Below are 23,622 nucleotides of genomic sequence, written 5' to 3' on the forward strand. Positions count from 1 at the left end.
ATGTCCGCGGTTCCCGAGGTGTCGTAGCAGCAGCAGGAGGACCGCAGCAAGCTGAGATCTGTATCAGTGGACCTGAATGTCGATCCCTCGCTTCAGATTGACATACCTGATGCACTCAGTGAGAGAGAGAAAGTCACATTTACCGTGCACACCAAGACCACACTGCCCACGTTTCAGAGCCCAGAGTTTTCTGTTACAAGGCAACATGAAGACTTGTGTGCCTACATGACACTCTTATTGAAACTACAGAATATGCTGGGCTCATTATCCCGCCAGCGCCGACCAAGCGACTTTGATGGCCCTCGAGAGAAGATGCAGAAACTGGGTGAAGGGTCAATGACGAAAGGAGAATTTGCCAAGATGAAGCAAGAGCTAGAAGCTGAGTACCTTGCTGTCTTCAAGAAGACTGTGTCTTCACAGGAAGTCTTTCTTCAATGTCTGTCCTCTCACCCTGTTCTCAGTAAAGACAGCAACTTCCATGTTTTTTTGGAATATGATCAAGATCTAAGTGTGAGGCAGAAAAATTCCAAAGAGATGATTAGTGGTTTTTTTAAAAGTGTGATGAAATGTGCTGATCAAGTTCTTCTTTCAGAAGTTAAGGAGGTAGATGACTTTTTTGAACAAGAGAAGACTTTCCTCATCAACTGTTACAACAAGATCAAGGATTCCTGTGCAAAGGCTGACAGGATGACCAGACCTCATAAAAGTGTCACAGACGAGGATATCCACACTGCAGCCTGCTTGCATAGCCTGGCTTTAGAGGAGCCTGCAGTCATCAAGAAGTACCTGTTGAAGGTGGCTGAGCTGTTTGAAAAACTTAGCAAAGTGGAGAGTCGACTCTCCTGATGAAGACTTGAAGCTCCTGCAAAACTACATGCTCAACACAGAGGCTGTCAAGGATCTCTTATAGCGACGCACCAAAGCCCTCATCGACTGTGAGAATTCAAACAAAGCGCTGGATAAGGCCCGGTTAAAGAGCAGACATGTCAAGCTGGCCAAGGCATACCAGCAGGAATGCTGCCAGAAGTTTGAACAGCTCTCTGAAACTGCAAAAGAAGAGCTAATCAATTTCAAACGGAAGAGAGTGGCAGCGTTTAGGAAGAATCTATTTGAAATGTCTGAACTGGAAATAAAGCATGCCAGAAACAACGTGCTCCTCCTGCAAAACTGAATCGACCTGTTCAAGAACAACTGAGTGAAGGACTGAATGTGAAGAAAGCCACATCACTTGCACTCAAATCATTACCACAGAAGATTTGATTTATCTTGACTTCAGTTTAAAATTATGTGCATACGTATTTTGATTTCTAAAGATCTTAACACTTAACCATGTTGGTTTAAAAATATTTCTATTGCATGCTCTTTGGACATGACTAATCTTGATGGAGTTAGTACCTCAGTGGGTAGAATCTGAAGTAATGAGTTCTCCTCTAATTTGTAGTGATGAAGAAAGGGTGCAGAATCACGTGCCTTCTGGAGCAAGTATAATCAGCAGGGGCTGCGCACATGTCATCTCAAGTTTCGTGTGCCGGGTCCCTGTAATTTAGGGTAGGTGCCTGTTAGTAGCAGATGAGTCAGCTACTCGTTACAGGTAACAGACATTCCATCCCTTTATCAAGTGATTTTCCCCTTTCTTACTCACTGATTGACAGTCACCTTCAGTTGTTTGTACTATAACAAGAGCAAGAAAAATATCATATCTTTATATATATCCTTTGCAACTCCATTTTTGTAGCTGGGATACAAATATTTGTGGGGAGAGGCTTATCTTGAGGGTATAAGAACAAGTCATGTGAACCCCTCCCTTCCTGGTGGGGACTTTTTATAAAGCATCCAATAAAATAAAAATAAAAAATAAATATAACAATGGAAGATTATGCATTTTATGTTGACTAATTCCAGCTGATTTTTCATTGAGGTGCTGTTTTCAGTTGGACTAATTGGAAGCAGTGTCTGTTGGAATTAATGGTTTGGTTTCTGAAAGGAGCTCATATTAGAGGACTTCCTTCCAGTGCCACCATATACATAACATCTCCTTCCTTGGATGAAGACCAGCCTTTCATGTGGTTGTCAGTGTCTCATTTCACTGACCCCACAATCTCTTCCATTCCACATTCTTGTACAATAACCACTTTTCTTTGTCCATCACAATTTTATTTCAAATCAGAACATTTTCATTACATCTCAGTAGAGAATCACATGTGGGAATGATCAAGATGGCTTTTTTCACCTAACTTATGTGGGACCCAAAAATCTAAGCAATTAATATAACCAAGCAATTAAAATAACCAAGCAATTAAAATAACCAAAATTATTTTCAACACTTGATTTTGATATTTTGAGTGTGTCTGCTATCTCCCGAATGGCATAACTTAATTGTTCCCAGTTAATGTCTCCATTTGATTGCTATCAATTTCAACAGGTCTACCAGATCATGGACCATCATCCAGTGAGAAAACCCCAGCAGAAAAGCTTAAAAACTACTAATGACATGTTTGATCAGTCACAGCACCTTTTCCATATACTGCACAAATCTTTTTTGTGCATTTCAGTTGCTTTTTTATCTTTCTTGAAATAAAAGAGCTAACTATATGAAAAATGTTGTCTTTTCTAGCATCTTGGATAATGCCTACACAAAAATTCACCAATTTTGATGTTTTCTTTAATGCAGAGTGATATGAGAGCTGTAACATGCAATCTAACAAAATTGCTTTGAATAAAGTTAAAAGCAACTAGGCCCTGCAAAAGCCATCTTACAGAAATTTAAAAAAAAAAAAATGAAAGAAGCTTTTAACCAACTCAACAGGTGAGTGGTTCACAAATTGTGGTCCCAGGACAAGGGCTATCACCCACTTCAGAACTTGTTAAAAATGCAAGTATTAGGCTTCAGTCCAAACTTTCGGGGTCAGAACACTGAAGGCAGGGCGATGCAATCAGTGTTCCACATGCCCCACTCCCATGCCACCGTGTGATTCTGATTCAGGTTCCAATGTGAGCAGCACTGGAAGAGAACATTCAGATCAAGAGGGGAGAAAGATGCCATTCATTTAAAACTGTTAGTCAGCATTGTCAGGGCGCAGGCTGGAGCGGGTACTGTTACTATATCTCCCTTTCCGTTCCATTCAGTCACTCAGTCGTGTCTGACTCGTTGCGACCCCATGGATTGCAGCATGCCAGGATTCCCTGTCAATTTCAACATAAAATAATTTTGGGATGTTTATGCTAATAACGGTTTTAGGGGGAAAAAAACAATTTTCTTGCTCGTACACGTTTTATCCTGTTATCTTATTTAAAGTGTGAATTCAGAAATTAAACACAAAGGAGGGAACTGAAGAATGCTCCATCATCGATGTCATTGAAATATTATGACAGTCAATATTTTCTCATTCTTTCAGACTTTTAAGTAATAGTAATTTGGTATTTTTAAAATTAAGACTTTCCTTAGTGCAGCTTAAGGGAGAAAGAATCAGGGCAAGCACAGAGACTTCCCAGATGCCTCCTTCCCCCTCACGTGGGCACACCTCCCTCCCTAGAGTCTGTAGTCCACACCAAAGCGGTACCTGTGTTACCGCTGAGGAGGCTGCCCTGACACAGCACCATCACGAGTTCATTCTTGGTGTTGGACATTTTGTGGCTTTGGACCTTCATTTTTTGAAAATATTACTATTAGTAAAATATCTTTTGTTCAGTTGAAGTGTTGATTTAAAATCTATTAATGACTGCCGTACAGCAAAGTGATTCTGTTATACGAGTATTTATATTTTTTCACTTTCCTTTCCATTATGGTTCATCAAAGTATATTGAATCTAGTCCCCTTGCTTACACTGCTACTGCTGCTGCTAAGTCGCTTCATTCGTGTCTGACTCTGTGCCATCCCATGGACAGCAGCCCACTAGGCTCCCCCATCCCTGGGATTCTCCAGGCAAGAACACTGGAGTGGGTTGCCATTTCCTTCTCCAATCCATGAAAGTGAAAAATGAAAGTGAAGTCGCTCAGTCGTGTCCGACTCTTCGATATCCCATGACTGCAGCCTACCAGGCTCCTCCGTCCATGGGATTTTCCAGGCAAGAGTAGTGGAGTGCGTTGCCATTGCCTTCTCCAGGGTTGTGTCTAGACCTTAATACTATGTAATATTTTCTAAAGGTAAATGATACATCCTTATAATAACTGAAAGACAAGCATAGTTTTAAAAATGTTTTATTGCAAATTACCTGTTAAACATTTTAATTAGCATATAACTTTTACTGTATATAGTATTTTACAACCATAGTACATGTGTATATGATATCTGAAATAACAATAAACATATCAGAGGTAGCTTTTCCAATTTTTCCAAAGAGGTACAGCAAAGGAGATTTCCAGGGTTCCCGTAGCATCTAATACGCAGTATAGACTCAACCCTGTAGGACGTCATTCAAGTTCAACCCCAACTATATGCAGATGCAAGGCTTCTGGAAAGGGACTCATGTAACCCCACCTGGCCACATTTCCTGCTCTCTTTCATCAAATGGAGAAAAAACAATGCTCCCTCACTGGCGCAGACTCAAACCTGACTCTGCCACTTAGAGGCAGTGCCCTCAGGCAACTCCCCTTCCCTGCTCAGAGCCTCATACCTGCCAAGGGTCCAGGGCACCCAGAGAGGAGAGAGCTCAAAAGTGTGTGTGAACCACCCCAGGGCCTGCAGCTCACCGCCTGACGTCAGCACCTCTGCCTGCACTGAACTGGCCTGGAGTCCGGGCTGCCAGGCTGTGTTGCCCAGCATAGCGAGTAGGTGATGAAGACGACACGGCTGTGGGGTCCCCGTCTGGACCCTCACCCGCCTCGTCCCAAGTCATCGCCTGGGTTCCCTCCTTGCCCCCTCTGTCGGGTGGGAACCCCCATCACATGGGTCTCAGAGGGTTAATGTGCGGGGAAAATGACAACACAGGAAAGGCATGAACCTGTGCCTCTGGGGATAACCAGTGCTGCCGGAGGTCAGGAGAGGTCGCCTGGGGAGGCTCAGAGAGCTGGGCCAGGAGTCCAGTGACCGCAGGGAACACCAACGAGGCAGCCGGGGGGGGGGGAACCAGTGTGTGACCCAGCGGGTAGCTGCCGAGTGTGCTCAGTCTGTGGTCCTCTGTCACCCTGGCTCTGAGGATACTGACACTGGGTCCCCAGCTTATACTGTCCAAAGGTGTTTTTTGTTAATATTGCCACGGGAATAGGAAAAATTCTGCAAGTTATTCGGCATCCCCAGAGGAAAGGGGAGCCATCTGAGATTGGACTTCCCGTGGACTCGGGAGAAACCGCACTAGGCGTGTGCGGGGTGCACGTGCGTACATTGAACGATGGCTGGCAGAAAAGAGGAACCGCAGAGGAGCTAAGAGCCAAGTGACGGGGGCGGGGGTGGGGGCTGACAGGCTCCCACCAGGGTCCCTGCTGCCCCCTCCCCTCAGTCAGTGACCGTTCGGGCCGGTGCCGCACCTCTGGGACGTGGTCCCGGGACCCGCACAGGGACACACATCCTCTAAGCCTCATGCCTGAGGAGAAGCGGGCGTCAGACCAGGCGGGACTGTGGGCGGTCCTCTGCCTCCAACCCTGCGGCACAGGCTTCTTCTCTCCATTTCTCTGTGGGGTGGGGACCTCCTTCCTGTCTCATTACTCAATTCAAGAACAGCTGCCTTTTCCAACACATGGGAAATAACCACAGCATGAGTGAGTGATGGGATCCTCAGCAGGACCCAAAATTCGGTGGCGCTTGTTATCCCTCTCCTGTTGCCTCTATTTCAAACCAACACTGGAGTCAGTGGGAATTCTCAGGAAGCATTAGATCCTGACTCCAGGGGAACAGGTTGGGTCTCCTGGCACAACAGTGGGGATAGGGGGCTACTTTCCAAATGCCCCAGGTCCCAAAGCCTCCTGAAAGAGCCCCTGCTCCTGCCTTCAGCACTGGACCTAGGCCAGAGCTTCCCTACCTGGAGAGACCCCGAGAGACCCCAGGGCAGCACAGGATCAACCTCCTCTGAGCAAAGCTGATCCTTCTCCGTGACTCAGGTGTCCCCCTTCCCGTTTAGACCACGGTGTTCCGGGTCAGGCAGGCCTTGACACCAATGGGAGAAACACTGGGGGGGGGCTGGGAAGCCAGGCTTGGGGGAGGGGCAGAGGGGGTCATGAAGGCAGTGGTGGGGGCCCTGGGTGCCTGCCAGGTTAGCTGTCCCTGTCATTAGGGAGGATGCCACTGGCAGCTCCTGTCTCCTGCAGACACCTGCCTGCAGACATCTTGCAGCAGATCTCTGCTCTGAGGGCGTTAAGAGCAGCTGTGGAAGCAGATGTTCCTCTCTGGGGAGGCAGGGGAGTGGGTTCCAGGTGTGTCCCTGCACCCACAGAATCCTCACTCACTCTAGCATCCAGCTCCTGTCCACCCACCCCTCACTTTCTGAGTCATCACCTCCACCACAGGAGCTCCTCTGCTCAGATCCATCCTGACCACCGAGTCCACGCTGATCAAGGACAACCTGTCACCCCACTCCTGCCTGTACCCTTCCACCCCCAGACCGCAGCCAGACTCTGAAATGGAGACCTCATTTACATCCACTTGATCTCTGGGGCCTCTCTCCTCACCTGACTCCACACTCTCTGTGGGTCCAAATTCTCACCAATTTGTCCCCATCTCAGTTATTCCAACACTTAAATGGCCAGGACAGGGACCCCTCATATTGTTCCAGGCCCTCAGAGGTCCCCCTGAATGGGGAGGGCAGCAAACAGGACAAGAATCTATCACCAATTCAAGAGAAAGAGACACCCCAGGAGACCCTCAGCAGGAGTGGATCAAACAAGAGAAGCAGGACTCGGGACTCTCACCTCTGGAAGAACAGACCCTGGTGCAGGACAGGGGATGAGAAGAGAATCCTGGGAACAACATCCCCCCGCCTGACTCTGGATTCACTGAGGGGCACCTTGCAAATACCTGAGCTCTTGCCCAGGGGCTTCCCAGCTGGAATTTGTGGGGTGGGGTGGGCTGGGGTCCAGAAGATGCACGTCACGGAGCCAAGAATGTGTCTGACTCTGTGCAGAGCCAGGCCCACCAGAATCAGATGTGTTTCTAAGAAAAGGTGGGTGTTCAAACTCTGAAGAACAAGTCAGTAGTCATGGACCGCATGCTAAATTACAAAACTGGGGTAGCTTGTGGAGCTAAAGCAATGAGAAAAGTCTTCCCAAAGATGTACTCACAGTCCAGGGGAGAACCAAAGAGACAGAGATCTCGTGATTACAAGGCCCCCTTCTTCCCTAAACAGGGCAGGACCTCAAATCCACATCTGCAGACTAGAGCAGCCTCAAGGTCACGATCCCCGAATTTGCACAAGGAAGGTTAAGACAAGGACATGCATGGTGAGAACTATGAGGCTCCGGGGTCAACACCTGTGTTGGAGGGAACCACCTTCTGCTCCCCACGAGTCTCCTGCCTCCCAGAGAAGAGGCTCTGGGACCAGGCTCAGAATCAGCAGAGACCCCTGGGACCAGCCCTGGTTCTACTACAGGTTCTGTCCAAGGGTAAAATAAATGCAAAAGGAAACTCTTTTTTAGGGTCTTCATCCACTGAGAAGAGGAAAAATCAAAAAGAGCCATGGTCCATACCAAGACAGCTCAGGCTGTGTGCAAAAATCACACCCTTAGGAATCAGAGCTGCCTCCATGAGCAAAGGGCCATGGCCACCAAGCCACTGGCCACTCCAGGTTTGCCCCCTGAACCTAGGGGAAGTTTCAGTCACCAGCATGGAATCTTCCTCCCCCACCCCTCATTCCTCCAGAGGCCGAATCTCCTGAATACCGTCTGCTCCATTTAGAGCGCCGTGCCGGGATTCCTTTGAAGAGGAGTGTCCCCGTGACCATGAGCAGGGCGGTTTGGCAGCATTTTTTTCTCCTACCATGCCCGTGCTGTGCCCTGCCTGGGCTCAGGTCGGGGCTAGAGGTCTAGGGTATCCAGGGCTGGGGGCTCAGAGCCTAGAAGGGGCCTCTTCAGCCTTCCTGATCGTCTACTACGGATAGTCACACTGGATCGTGGGGGTGGTGACAGGGGACCTTCACACCACCTCTTTCTAGGCCTCCTCACTGCACCTGCTCGGAGGTCCAATGACTGTAAATTTCATTGTTTCATATTAAATGTACAGAAGGATTCAGGAAAATGTTACGTAACATTGGAAGCTTCTACTGGTGAGAAGTAACAGACTCCACCCAAAGACATAGATAAACCAGACTTTGTCCTGTTCCCTCAACACCTGGAACTCATACCGCAGTGGGTCAAGGTCCTGTGAGGAGGCCACAGCGGGCCCCCCCACCCTCGGGCCACCAGCACAGAAGGGACAAGACCCCCAGCTCTGTCAGGGCAGTCCGAGCACATAGGGAGGCAGCTGAGGCTGCTCCTCCCCATCTGCCCAGGGGACAGGCAGCTCTTTAGGTTCCCAAACATCCTTTCCTCTCAGAGCTCCAGTGCGGGGCTCGGAAGCCTCGGGTGCTTGGCACAGGGGGGTGACTACTGTGGAGTGAGCATGGGCTTCCCGTGTGAGCTCCACACCCTAGGGTGCAGCTGGAGGGGCCATCAGAAAACCCCTGTTCCTCTTCCTCTCCCTACAAGAGGGCAGGAGCCTCTTATCAGCAAGACGGAGAGGGGAGATGCGCGGTACACTGACAGCTTCACAAAGATCTCAACCTGCCCCCAAGCAGATCAGGTGACTTTCCAGCCACTGGTGGGGACTTCCTCAGAGCTGGGGACACAACACTAGACCTGTGGTCAGGGCACGTCTCCCAGCCAGCCCTGCCCCACAAGGCTGTCGGCAACAGGAACAAGGTCCAGTGAAGCTTAGATGCATTGCTGGGTCTTGGTCTAACGGCTCAGGTCCTAGAATCAGACCAGGGTCAGAAGAGGTATCTGCCTCGTCTGTGGTTTGTCTTGATCTTGACGATGAGATCTCCCCACTGAGAGTGTGCCTTCAGGGAGGGACTCCTGCCCCACGCAATCTTCACACTGGCTGGCTGGCCTGATCGCAGGTCCAAAGGTCCCCGAGCTGTCAGTGGTGAAGACGTTCCCCTTGCAGTCCCGCCCGCACTTGGGAAAACGAGCTGGAGAGAGAGAGCAAGGTTTTGGGTGGCCGAGTCCCCTGCTGGTGAGTGACGAGGACACGGAGGACTGGGCTCCATCCTGGCCAGGGGCCCTGGTTCCTTCCTCAGAGCTTAAAGTCAGCGCCTGCAGGGAGGTCTTCAGGCTGGAGGACGCCTTGCCCTCCCTAACACTGCTCTGCATGACATCCTGGGGGAGCCCGTCCTGCTGCCAACGACTGGCCTTCAGGTGGGGGCGCCCCTGGGGTTTCCATATGGACGCAGCCTGGAGACACCTTCAGCGACAGGCACAGCTCACGGTCCAGGTGGGCCCGCCCTCTGTCACAAGGGAAGCTCCTCCGGCCTCAGTCTGGACCACTGCTCAGCCCAGATGAGCGACTCACCGCCATCCCAGCGAGTCTTCTGACACCAGCACGTCTCTGCCGTCTGCTAAATGCCGAGGAAGGGCGGTGGAAGCATCGCTGAAAGGCAAGAGTCACGGCAGTGAGTCACTAAGAGGAGGCACAGGCATCCTGGGAGTCCCCAGCAAATCAGCAGAGAAATGGACCTCGGGGCCCCCAGAGAGCCCTTTATGCCACAAGCTGGGTGCAGTGTATGTTGACCTAAGTGAGCTGTTACTGGGATAATACAACATTATCCTAGTAATTACATATGATAACTACAAGCTCTAGTTACATCATTTTGCACATTTTGAAGAAATTTTGAGGGATTGAAGAAGTTTGCAATTACTTGGGACAATCTGAATCTGTTTAACGACAGCTGGCCTTGGTACCAATTTACCCAAATGGTCCTCATCTCTACATCCAGGTTCAAGGACAGAGGGGCTGTGGGGATGGGGAGGAGGAGGCCCTCAGGGTCTGACAATGGTCACCTCCCAAATGAGACCTCTGGGAGAGAGGGGCGTCTGCTGACTGAAGGAGCAGGGCCCTGGTTCATGTAGGGAGATCAGAATGAGGAATTTACAGCACTGGGCATATTTCAGGGACCAGCTGAAAGGCCCCATATTTGTGTATTTTGCCCTCATCATAGATAAGATTTCCCTTTCTCTGGGTTTTTGTTGTCATTTCTCTCAAGTAATAATGCTGAACATGGAAATACCACACAGTATGTGATGATTTCCAGCCTCCAAAGGTCTCAGTAAATGGATTTTATTTTATAAAAATACATCTCCCTAAATGTATGAGAAAATTGAGAGTAAGTTGGAATGGGAGGTTCTGTGCTCAGTATTCCAGGAAATTGAGGAGATCGCAGCCACAGCTTCCCAGATGGTGCTAGAGGTAAAGAACCTGCCTGCCAATGCAGAAGATGCAAGAGACTCGGGTTCAGTCCCTGGGTGGGGAAGACCCCCTGGAGTAGGAAGTGGCAACCCACTCCAGTATTCTTGCTTAGGAAACGCCATGGACAAAGGAGCCTGGCAGGCTGCAGCCCCATGGGGCTGCAAAGAGTCCGAAACAAGTTAGCCGCTGAACGCACACAGCTAAGTTCCCCTGATGGTCAGGACCAAGGAAGGGCCACTCTTTACTCACTATTTCTGCAGCCCACAGAGCGTCGCACAACTGATACAGCGACATACTAAGACGGTTTTCTCGCCCCGGAAGCGGTGCCTGAGCGCAGGGACCCTGGCTGTGGCTGTTTTCTGCGGCGGTTGAGACGCCCTCTGCTGGCCGTTACTGAGTGGCGGATGCAGCATGCGCGCATCCTCTCGAGACGGCCTAGCGGAATCAAGGAGATTCTTGAGACCGGCTTCTTTGCTGATGGCCCCAGGGAAGCTCCCCTCCGACTGTTCCTGCTCATTCCTGCGACCAGCCTGTGATCACAGCTATAGTAAACGTACGTAGTAAGCAAATCCTGAAATAGAATTTATAGTAGTGGTTGTTTGTTGCTTAATAGAGGGAAGAATGAGAAGTGATGGTTTAATGGATGTCGAGTTTTTGGGAGGTGGGTGATGAGTTTGGCCTGAAATCAGATAGCTGTGAAGATTGTACAGTGGTGTGAATATGCCAATCATTGAGCTGTACGCTTTAAAACTATTACTTGTATGTTTTGTGAAGTGTAAATCTATTAATATTTTTAAAGCTAATAAATGGTGGTACTGCTTCTTGTTCTTATGAATTCATTCAAGGTGTGGCATTTGGGCTGTGTTTCCATACGAACTGCCAAAATTATATATAATAATGCAGATACCTAAAGCTAAAAAAGCCGGATCATGAGTGCTGCTGGGTCTCCTCTGTTTGCCTACTAATGCATTCACTCTTACCGATACATTAAGTATGGCTATATTCTCTCTCTTCACTGCCAGGGATATCATTACCTTTGACGACCTGATCTGACACATCCTTAGGACAGCTACCTGTGACTCCATAGACATCTGTGGGGAGAGAGAATACCTCACCTGTCCGTGTTTTCTTGGCATCCAGTGCATAAATACCATTTGGGTGACTCTCAACATACTTAAATAACCATGTCAATAATAATAAAAGAATAATACCAACATATATAGCAGATACAGGTGATTTGAAAGAAAGAAAGTTTGTATAAAGATGCATTATAGTTTTCCATGTCTCTACAAGAATATTATAAATGCAGATCATGAGTCTTAAAAAACAGATATTTGATGACAAGCATATTTTTTTCAAGATACCGTCTCCATTTTTCTTTATAGTCGTCTCGGTGATGATGGAGAGTAAGCCTGGCTGGTCATAGCATCCCCCAGGCCATCGGCAGAGACCCACGCCTTGCAAATATCGTTCATCTCAGGAATGCAGGGAGGAGCGCGCGGCCAGTTCCTTAAGGAAGACACAGCGTCGTTCGCCGTTTCACCAACGGCCAGCAGACGGCGCCCGACCCTCTTGGGGATGAACTGGCGCCTCAACCGTCGAGGGAAACTCGTGCTCCCCAAGTTCCCCGATATTCTGAGATTGCCCGTGTGAGAAGCCAACTTCGTTTCTCGCTGTTCCGACTGTGTGACACCCGGGGGCTGAGGAAAAAGTGATCTTTCCCTGGGTCCCGGGCCACCCAGGGGGGACTCCGCCATGGCAGACATCCCTTCAGTTTCTTCAAGTCCTGAGCATAGACCCTCCCCTTCTCACTGCCGGACGTCTTCATGTAACAAGAGCGCAATATACCGAAAGGTATTTTATAGAAGTATGAATTTATTGAGACCTCTGGAGGCTGGAAATCGTCACATACTCTGCGGTATTTCCATCTTCAGTATTGTTTCTTGAGAGAAATGCCGACTAACACCCAGAGAAAGGGAACACCTCCCTGCGATGGGGGCAAAATATACGGATACGGGGCCTTCCCGCTGGTCCCCGAAACATCCCCAGGTGCTGTAAATGCCTCACCCGGCCAGGCGCTGACTTTCCTACATGCACCAGGGCCCTGCTGCTCCTCCTTCAGTCCTCCACATGGTCCCGTCTCCAGCAGGTGTCTTTTGGGAGATGTCCATCTGCCTGACCCTGAGGGCACGCTCCCGCCGCAACACACATGCAGACTCACGTCCTTACACCTGGGTTGTAGAGATGAGGACCACGTGGGTTAATTAGTAAATTCAGATTTCACCAGAAATTTGCAAACTTCTTCAATCCCTCAAAATTTCTTCAAAATGTGCAAAATGATGTAATTAGAGCTTGTAGTTATCATATGTAATTACTAGGATAATGTTGTATTATCCCAGTAACAGCTCACTTAGGTCAACATACACTGCACCCAGCTTGTGGCATAAAGGGCTCTCTGGGGGCCCCGAGGTCCATTTCTCTGCTGATTTGCTGGGGACTCCCAGGATGCCTGTGCCTCCTCTTAGTGACTCACTGCCGTGACTCTTGCCTTTCAGCGATGCTTCCACCGCCCTTCCTCGGCATTTAGCAGACGGCAGAGACGTGCTGGTGTCAGAAGACTCGCTGGGATGGCGGTGAGTCGCTCATCTGGGCTGAGCAGTGGTCCAGACTGAGGCCGGAGGAGCTTCCCTTGTGACAGAGGGCGGGCCCACCTGGACTGTGAGCTGTGCCTGTCGCTGAAGGTGTCTCCAGGCTGTGCCCACATGGAAACCCCAGGGGCGCCCCCACCTGAAGGCCAGTCGTTGGCAGCAGGACGGGCTCCCCCAGGATGTCATGCAGAGCAGTGTTAGGGAGGGCGAGGCGTCCTCCAGCCTGAAGACCTCCCTGCAGGCGCTGACTTTAAGCTCTAAGGAAGGAACCGGGGCCCCTGGCCAGGATGGAGCCCAGTCCTCCGTGTCCTCGTCACTCACCAGCAGGGGACTCGGCCACCCAAAACCTTGCTGTCTCTCTCCAGCTCGTTTTCCCAAGTGCGGGCGGGACTGCAAGGGGAACGTCTTCACCACTGACAGCTCGGGGTCCTTTGGACCTGCGATCAGGCCAGCCAGCCTGCGTGAAGATTGCGTGGGGCAGGAGTCCCTCCCTGAAGGCACACTCTCAGTGGGGAGATCTCATCGTCAAGGTCAAGACAAACCACAGATGAGGCAGATACCTCTTCTGACCCTGGTCTGATTCTAGGACCTGAGCCGTTAGACCAAGACCCAGCAATGCATCTAAGCTTCACTGGACCTTGTTCCTGTTGCCGACAGCCTTGTGGGGCAGGGCTGGCTGGGAGATGTGCCCTGACCACAGGTCTAGTGTTGTGTCCCCAGCTCTGAGGAAGTCCCCACCAGTGGCTGGAAAGTCACCTGATCTGCTTGGGGGCAGGTTGAGATCTTTGTGAAGCTGTCAGTGTACCGCGCATCTCCCCTCTCCGTCTTGCTGATAAGAGGCTCCTGCCCTCTTGTAGGGAGAGGAAGAGGAACAGGGGTTTTCTGATGGCCCCTCCAGCTGCACCCTAGGGTGTGGAGCTCACACGGGAAGCCCATGCTCACTCCACAGTAGTCACCCCCCTGTGCCAAGCACCCGAGGCTTCCGAGCCCCGCACTGGAGCTCTGAGAGGAAAGGATGTTTGGGAACCTAAAGGGCTGCCTGTCCCCTGGGCAGATGTGGAGGAGCAGCCTCAGCTGCCTCCCTATGTGCTCGGACTGCCCTGACAGAGCTGGGGGTCTTGTCCCTTCTGTGCTGGTGGCCCGAGGGTGGGGGGGCCCGCTGTGGCCTCCTCACAGGACCTTGACCCACAGCTGTGTGAGTTCCAGGTGTTGAGGGAACAGGACAAAGTCTGGTTTATCTATGTCTTTGGGTGGAGTCTGATACTTCTCACCAGTAGAAGCTTCCAATGTTACATAACATTTTCCTGAATCCTTCCATACATTTAATATGAAACAATGAAATTTACAGTCATTGGACCTCCGAGCAGGTGCAGTGAGGAGGCCTAGAAAGAGGTGGTGTGAAGGTCCCCTGTCACCACCCCCACGATCCAGTGTGACTATCCATAATAGATGATCAGGAAGGCTGAAGAGGCCCCTTCTAGGCTCTGAGCCCCCAGCCCTGGATACCCTAGACCTCTAGCCCCGACCTGAGCCCAGGCAGGGCGCAGCACAGGCATGGTCGGAGAAACAAATGCTGCCAAACCGCCCTGCTCATGGTCACGGGGACACTCCTCTTCAAAGGAATCCCGGCACGGCGCTCTAAATGGAGCAGACGGTATTCAGGAGATTCGGCCTCTGGAAGAATGAGGGGTGGGGGAGGAAGATTCCATGCTGGTGACTGAAACTTCCCCTAGGTTCAGGAGGCAAATCTGGAGTGGCCAGTGGCTTGATGGCCATGGCCCTTTGCTCATGGAGGCAGCTCTGATTCCTAAGGGTGTGATTTTTGCACACAGCCTGAGCTGTCTTGGTATGGACCATGGCTCTTTTTGATTTTTCCTCTTCTCAGTGGATGAAGACCCTAAAAAAGAGTTTCCTTTTGCATTTATTTTACCCTTGGACAGAACCTGTAGTAGAACCAGGGCTGGTCCCAGGGGTCTCTGCTGATTCTGAGCCTGGTCCCAGAGCCTCTTCTCTGGGAGGCAGGAGACCCGTGGGGAGCAGAAGGTGGTTCCCTCCAACACAGGTGTTGACCCCGGAGCCTCATAGTTCTCACCATTCATGTCCTTGTCTTAACCTTCCTTGTGCAGATTCGGGGATCGTGACCTTGAGGCTGCTCTAGTCTGCAGATGTGGATTTGAGGTCCTGCCCTGTTAAGGGAAGAAGGGGGCCTTGTAATCACGAGATCTCTGTCTCTTTGGTTCTCCCCTGGACTGTGAGTACATCCTTGGGAAGACTTTTCTCATTGCTTTAGCTCCACAAGCTACCCCAGTTTTGTAATTTAGCATGCGGTCCATGACTGACTTGTTCCTCAGAGTTTGAACACCCACCTTGTCTTAGAAACACATCTGATTCTGGTGGGCCTGGCTCTGCACAGAGTCAGACACATTCTTGGCTCCGTGACGTGCATCTTCTGGACCCCAGCCCACCCCAGCCCACAAATTCCAGCTGGGAAGCCCCTGGGCAAGAGCTCAGGTATTTGCAAGTTGCCCCTCAGTGAATCCAGAGTCAGGCGGGGGGATGTTGTTCCCAGGATTCTCTTCTCATCCCCTGTCCTGCACCAGGGTCTCTTCTTCCTGAGGTGAGAGTCCCGAGTCCTGCTTCTCTTGTTTGATCCACTCCTGCTGAGGGTCTCCTGGGGTGTCTCTTTCTCTTGAATTGGTGATAGATTCTTGTCCTGTTTGCTGCCCTCCCCATTCAGAGGGACCTCTGAGGGCCTGGAACAATATGAGGGGTCCCTGTCCTGGCCATTTAAGTGTTGGAATAACTGAGATGGGGACAAATTGGTGAGAATTTGGACCCACAGAGAGTGTGGAGTCAGGTGAGGAGAGAGGCCCCAGAGATCAAGTGGATGTAAATGAGGTCTCCATTTCAGAGTCTGGCTGCGGTCTGGGGGTGGAAGTGAACAGGCAGGTGTGGGGTGACAGGTTGTCCTTGATCAGCGTGGACTCGGTGGTCAGGATGGATCTGAGCAGAGGAGCTCCTGTCGTGGAGGTGATGACTCAGAAAGTGAGGGGTGGGTGGACAGGAGCTGGATGCTAGAGTGAGTGAGGATTCTGTGGGTGCAGGGACACACACATGGGGCCCACTCCCCTCCCTCCCCCAGAGAGGAACATCTGCTTCCACAGCTGCTCTTAACACCCTCAGAGCAGAGATCTGCTGCAAGATGTCTGCAGGCAGGTGTCTGCAGGAGACAGGAGCTGCCAGGGGCATCCTCCCTAATGACAGGGACAGCTAACCTGGCAGGCACCCAGGGCCCCCACCACTGCCTTCATGACCCCCTCTGCCCCTCCCCAAGCCTGGCTTCCCAGCCCCCCCCCCCAGTGTTTCTCCCATTGGTGTCAAGGCCTGCCTGACCCGGAACACGGTGGTCTAGATGGGAAGGGGGACACCTGAGTCACGGAGAAGGATCAGCTTTGCTCAGAGGAGGTTGATCCTGTGCTGCCCTGGGGTCTCTCGGGGTCTCTCCAGGTAGGGAAGCTCTGGCCTAGGTCCAGTGCTGAAGGCAGGAGCAGGGGATCTTTCAGGAGGCTTTGGGACCTGGGGCATTTGGAAAGTAGCCCCCTATCCCCACTGTTGTGCCAGGGGACCCAACCTGTTCCCCTGGAGTCAGGATCTAATGCTTCCTGAGAATTCCCACTGACTCCAGTGTTGGTTTGAAATAGAGGCAACAGGAGAGGGAAAACAAGCGCCACCGAATTTTGGGTCCTGCCGAGGATCCCATCACTCACTCATGCTGTGGTTATTTCCCATGTGTTGGAAAAGGCAGCTGTTCTTGAATTGAGTAATGAGACAGGAAGGAGGTCCCCACCCCACAGAGAAATGGAGAGAAGAAGCCTGTGCCGCAGGGTTGGAGGCAGAGGACCGCCCACAGTCCCGCCTGGTCTGATGCCTGCTTCTCTTCAGGCATGAGGCTTAGAGGATGTGTGTCCCTCTGCGGGTCCCGGGACCACGTCCCAGAGCTGCGGCACCGGCCCGAACAGTGACTGATTGAGGGGAGGGGGCAGCAGGGACCCTGGTGGGAGCCTGTCAGCCCCCACCCCTGCCCCCGTCACTTGGCTCTTAGCTCCTCTGCGGTTCCTCTTTTCTGCCAGCCATCGTTCAATGTACGCACGTGCACCCCGCACACGCCTAGTGCGGTTTCTCCCGAGTCCACGGGAAGTCCAATCTCAGATGGCTCCCCTTTCCTCTGAGGAGGCCGAATAACTTGCAGAATTTTTCCTATTCCCGTGGCAATATTAATAAAAAACACCTTTGGACAATATAAGCTGGGGACCCAGTGTCAGTATCCTCAGAGCCAGGGTGACAGAGGACCACAGACTGAGCACACTCGGCAGCTACCCGCTGGGTCACACACTGGTTCCCCCCCGGCTGCCTCGTTGGTGTTCCCTGCGGTCAGTTGACTCCTGGCCCAGCTCTCTGAGCCTCCCCAGGCGACCTCTCCTGACCTCCGGCAGCACTGGTTATCCCCAGAGGCACAGGTTCATGCCTTTCCTGTGTTGTCATTTTCCCCGCACATTAACCCTCTGAGACCCATGTGATGGGGGTTCCCACCCGACAGAGGGGGCAAGGAGGGAACCCAGGCGATGACTTGGGACGAGGCGGGTGAGGGTCCAGACGGGGACCCCACAGCCGTGTCGTCTTCATCACCTACTCGCTATGCTGGGCAACACAGCCTGGCAGCCCGGACTCCAGGCCAGTTCAGTGCAGGCAGAGGTGCTGACGTCAGGCGGTGAGCTGCAGGCCCTGGGGTGGTTCCCACACACTTTTGAGCTCTCTCCTCTCTGGGTGCCCTGGACCCTTGGCAGGTATGAGGCTCTGAGCAGGGAAGGGGAGTTGCCTGAGGGCACTGCCTCTAAGTGGCAGAGTCAGGTTTGAGTCTGCGCCAGTGAGGGAGCATTGTTTTTTTCTCCATTTGATGAAAGAGAGCAGGAAATGTGGCCAGGTGGGGTTACATGAGTCCCTTTCCAGAAGCCTTGCATCTGCATATAGTTGGGGTTGAACTTGAATGACGTCCTACAGGGTTGAGTCTATACTGCGTATTAGATGCTACGGGAACCCTGGAAATCTCCTTTGCTGTACCTCTTTGGAAAAATTGGAAAAACTCCCTCTGGTATGTTTATTGTCATTTCAGGTATCATATACACATGTACTATGGTTGTAAAATACTATATACAGTAAAAGTTATATGCTAATTAAAATGTTTTTAAAAGGTAATTTGCAATAAAACATTTTTAAAACTATGTTTGTCTTTCAGTTATTATAAGGATGTATCATTTACCTTCAGAAAATATTACATAATATTAAGGTCTAGACACAACCCCGGAGAAGGCAATGGCAACCCACTCCAGTACTCTTGCCTGGAAAATCCCATGGACGGAGGAGCCTGGTAGGCTGCAGTCATGGGGTATTGAAGAGTCGGACACGACTGAGCGACTTCACTTTGATTTTTCACTTTCATGGATTGCAGAAGGAAATGGCAACCCACTCTAGTGTTCTTGCCTGGAGAATCCCAGGGATGGGGGAGCCTAGTGGGTTGCTATCCATGGGATGGCACTGAGTCGGACAAGACTGAAGCGACTTAGCAGCAGCAGTAGCAGTGTAAGCAAGGGGACTAGATTTAATATACTTTGATGAACCATAATGGAAAGGAAAGTGAAAAAATATAAATACTCATATAACAGAATCACTTTGCTGTACGGCAGTCATTAATAGATTTTAAATCAACACTTCAACTGAACAAAAGATATTTTACTAATAGTAATATTTTCAAAAAATGAAGGTCCAAAGCCACAAAATGTCCAACACCAAGAATGAACTCGTGATGGTGCTGTGTCAGGGCAGCCTCCTCAGCGGTAACACAGGTACGGCTTTGGTGTGGACTACAGACTCTAGGGAGGGAGGTGTGCCCACGTGAGGGGGAAGGAGGCATCTGGGAAGTCTCTGTGCTTGCCCTGATTTTTTCTCCGAACCTTAAGCTGCACTAAGGAAAGTCTTAATTTTAAAAATATCAAATTACTATTACTTAAAAGTCTGAAAGAATGAGAAAATATTGACTGTCATAATATTTCAATGACATCGATGATGGAGCATTCTTCAGTTCTCTCCTTTGTGTTTAATTTCTGAATTCACACCTTAAATAAGATAACAGGATAAAATGTGTACAAGCAAGAGAATTGTTTTTTTCCCCTATAACCGTTATTGCCATAAACATCCCAAAATTATTTTATGTTGAAATTGACAGGGAATCCTGGCATGCAGTCAGTCCACGGGGTCGCAAAGAGTCAGACATGACTGAGTGACTGAATGGAACGGAAAGGGAGATATAGTAACAGTACCCGCTCCAGCCTGGGCCCTGACGATGCTGATTACCAGTTTTAAATGAATGGCATCTTTCTCCCCTCTTGATCTGAATATTCTCTTCCAGTGCTGCTCACATTGGAACCTGAATCAGAATCACACGGTGGCGTGGGGGTGGGGCATGTGGAACACAGATTGCATCGCCCTGCCTTCAGTGTTCTGACCCTGTAAGTTTGGACTGAAGCCTAATACTTGCATTTTTAACAAGTTCTGAAGTGGGTGATAGCCCTTGTCCTGGGACCACAATTTGTGAACCACTCACCTATTGGGTTGGCTAAAAGCTTCTTTCATTTTTTTTTTTTTTTAAATTTCTGTAAGATGGTTTTTGCAGGGCCTGGTAGCTTTTAACTTTATTCAAAACAATTTTGTTAGATTGTATGTTACAGCTCTCATATCACTGTGCATTAAAGAAAACATCAAAATTGGTGAATTTTTGTGTAGGCATTATCCAAGATGCTAGAAAAGACAACATTTTTCGTATAGTTAGCTTTATTATTTCAAGAAAGATAAAAAAGCAACTGAAATGCACAAAAAAGATTTGTGCAGTATATGGAAAAGGTGCTGTGACTGATCAAACATGTCATTAGTAGTTTTTAAACTTTTCTGCTGGGGTTTTCTCACTGGATGATGGTCCATGGTCTGGTAGACCTGCTAAAACTGATAGCAATCAAATGGAGACATTAACTGGGAACAATCAAGTTATGCCATTCAGGAGACAGCAGACACACTCAAAATATCCAAATCAAGTGTTGAAAATAATTTGCACCAGCTTGGTTATATTAATTGCTTAGATGTTTGGGTCCCACATAAGTTAGGTGAAAAAAGTCATCTTGATCATTCCCACATGTGATTCTCTACTGAGATGTAATGAAAATGTTCTGATTTGAAATAAAATTGTGATGGACAAAGAAAAGTGGTTATTGTACAAGAATGTGGAATGGAAGAGATTGTGGGGTCAGTGAAATGAGACACTGACAACCACATGAAAGGCTGGTCTTCATCCAAGGAAGGAGATGTTATGTATATGGTGGCACTGGAAGGAAGTCCTCTAATATGAGCTCCTTTCAGAAACCAAACCATTAATTCCAACAGACACTGCTTCCAATTAGTCCAACTGAAAACAGCACCTCAATGAAAAATCAGCTGGAATTAGTCAACAGAAAATGCATAGTCTTCCATTGTTTTAATTATTTATTTATTTATTTTTATTTTATTGGATGCTTTATAAAAAGTCCCCACCAGGAAGGGAGGGGTTCACATGACTTGTTCTTATACCCTCAAGATAAGCCTCTCCCCACAAATATTTGTATCCCAGCTACAAAAATGGAGTTGCAAATGATATATATAAAGATGTGGTATTTTTCTTGCTCTTGTTATAGTACAAACAACTGAAGGTGACTATCAATCAGTGAGCAAGAAAGGGGAAAATCACTTGATAAAGGGATGGAATGTCTGTTACCTGTAACGAGTAGCTGACTCATCTGCTACTAACAGGCACCTACCCTAAATTACAGGGACCCGGCACACGAAACTTGAGATGACATGTGCTCGGCCCCTGCTGATTACACTCGCTCCAGAAGGCACGTGATTCTGCACCCTTTCTTCATCACTACAAATTAGAGGAGAACACGTTACTTCAGATTCTACCCACTGAGGTATTAACTGCATCAAGATTAGTTATGTCAAAGGAGCATGCAATAGAAATATTTTTAAACCAACATGGTTAAGTGTTAAGATCTTTAGAAATCAAAATACGTATGCACATAATTTTAAACTGAAGTCAAGATAAATCAAATCTTCTGTGGTAATGATTTGAGTGCAAGTGATGTTGGCTTTCTTCACATTCAGTCCTTCACTCAGTTGTTCTTGAACAGGTCGATGCAGCTTTGCAGGAGGGGCACGTTGTTTCTGGCATGCTTTATTTCCAGTTCAGACATTTCAAATAGATTCTTCCTAAACGCTGCCACTCTCTTCCGTTTGAAATTGATTAGCTCTTCTTTTGCAGTTTCAGAGAGCTGTTCAAACTTCTGGCAGCATTCCTGCTGGTGTGCCTTGGCCAGCTTGACATCTTTGCTCTCTAACCGGGCCTTATCCAGCGCTTTGTTTGAATTCTCACAGTCGATGAGGGCTTTGGTGCATCACTATAAGAGATCCATGACAGCCTCTGTGTTGAGCATGTAGTATTGCAGGAGCTTCAAGTCTTCATCAGGAGAGTCGACTCTCCACTTTGCTAAGTTTTTCAAACAGCTCAGCCACCTTCAACAGGTACTTCTTGATGACTGCAGGCTCCTCCAAAGCCAGGCTATGCAAGCAGGCTGCGGTGTGGATATCCTCGTCTGTGACACTTTTATGAGGTCTGGTCATCCTGTCAGCCTTTGCACAGGAATCCTTGATCCTGTTGTAACAGTTGATGAGGAAAGTCTTCTCTTGCTCAAAAAAGTCATCTACCTCCTTAACTTCTGAAAAAAGAACTTCATTAGCACTTTTCATCACACTTTTAAAAAAGCCACCAAACATCTCTTTGGTATTTTTCCGCCTCACACTTAGATCTTGATCATATTCCAAAAAAACATGGAAGTTGCGGTCTTTACTGAGATCAGGGAGAGAGGACAGCCATTGAAGAAAGACTTCCTGCGAAGACACAGTCTTCTTGAAGACAGCAAGGTACTCAGCTTCTAGCTCTTGCTTCATCTTGGCAAATTCTCCTTTCGTCATTGACCCTTCACTCTCTCCCAGCTTCTGCATCTTCTCTCGAGGGCCATCAAAGTCGGGCTTGGTCGGCGCTGGCAGGATAATAAGCCCAGCATATTCTGTACTTTCAATAAGAGTGTCATGTAGGCACACAGAGTCTTCATGTTGCCTTGTAACAGAAAACTCTGGGCTCTGAAACGTGGGCAGTGTGGTCTTGGTGTGCACGGTAAATGTGACTTTCTCTCTCTCACTGAGTGCATCAGGTATGTCAATCTGAAGCGAGGGATCGACATTCAGGTCCACTGATACAGATCTCAGCTTGCTGCGGTCCTCCTGCTGCTGCTGCGACACCTCGGGAACCGCGGCCATGGCGACTCGGGTCTCGAGCAGGGCCTCCTGGCCTCACTCCAGGCCACGTGGAAGCCGCCAACCGTAGGTCCGCCCTTGGGGACGAGGAAGCCCAGACACTCTGATAGCGAGGCGCATCTCAAGAAAAAACCATTGTTGTTGTTTTAGTTGCTCCATCATGCCTGACTGTTTGAGACCCCAGGGACTGTAGCTCCCTGGGATTTCCCAAGTAAGAATACTGTAGTGGGTTGTCGTTTCCTTCTCCAGGGGATCTTCCCAATCCAGGGATCCAACTCCCATCTCCTGTATTGGCAGATGGATTGTTTACTACTGAGCCATCTGGGAAGGCCAATCATCCATTAGGATAATGCAAGACTGCATGTTGCTTTGATGACTGGGCAAAAACTGTTATAGCTTAGCCTGGAAGTTCTGATTCATCAGCCATATTTATCAGACATTGCATATTTGGATTTACAGTTATGTCAGTCATTACAAAATTCTCTTATTGGAAAAAACTTCAATTCCCTGGAAGACTGTCAAGGGCACCCAGAATAGTTCTTTTCTCAGAAAGATTAAAAAGTTTTGGGAAAATGAAACTATCAAGTTACCTAAAAAATGACAGAAGGTAGTGGAACATAACAGCAAATACCTTGTTCAATAAATTTCTTGATAAAAATGAAAAGTGTCTTTTGTTTTTTTCTCCAAAGCCAAAGGAACTTTTTGGTCACCCCAATACTTGGTAGAATTTGAAAGCGAAATGTGGGCATTCCCTGGCACTCCAGTAGTTAGGACTCTAGGCTTACACTGCATGGGGCCAGGGTTCCATCCCTGATCCGGGAAATGAGATCTCATATGCCAAGCATCGTGCCCTCCCCAAAAAAACTTAAGAAAAGCAAAGTTGTATTCTCCTTGAGGTTACTCATCTCACATGGTCCAAGATATCTGGTCAGGGAGCCTCCCAACAGGAAATGTAGTGGCCAGGATAAAATTTTGCTATCTTCACATTAGCAAAGACTAGATGGTCTTTTTTCTACCTAGAAATGCTCTGAGTAGGGACAATTAAAAAAAAAAAACAAAAAACTCCTGATATTCCAACATAACTGCCTTAGAGAAAGCGAACAAAACATTTTCTTCTGAAAGAGTTTCTGCTGCTCATGACGGGTAGCTGAA

At 49.0% G+C, this 23,622-nt stretch overlaps 2 pseudogenes; one reads left to right on the forward strand and one right to left on the reverse strand.

Annotated features, from left to right (window-relative positions):
- Positions 1-1,195, forward strand: LOC136176513 (sorting nexin-5 pseudogene; annotated as a pseudogene).
- Positions 1,130-22,499, reverse strand: LOC136176512 (sorting nexin-5 pseudogene; annotated as a pseudogene).
- Positions 22,500-23,622: the final 1,123 nt, after the last annotated feature.

This window comes from Muntiacus reevesi, chromosome 10, assembly GCF_963930625.1.
Source record: "Muntiacus reevesi chromosome 10, mMunRee1.1, whole genome shotgun sequence".
In the NCBI taxonomy this organism is placed as follows: Eukaryota; Metazoa; Chordata; class Mammalia; order Artiodactyla; family Cervidae; genus Muntiacus; species Muntiacus reevesi.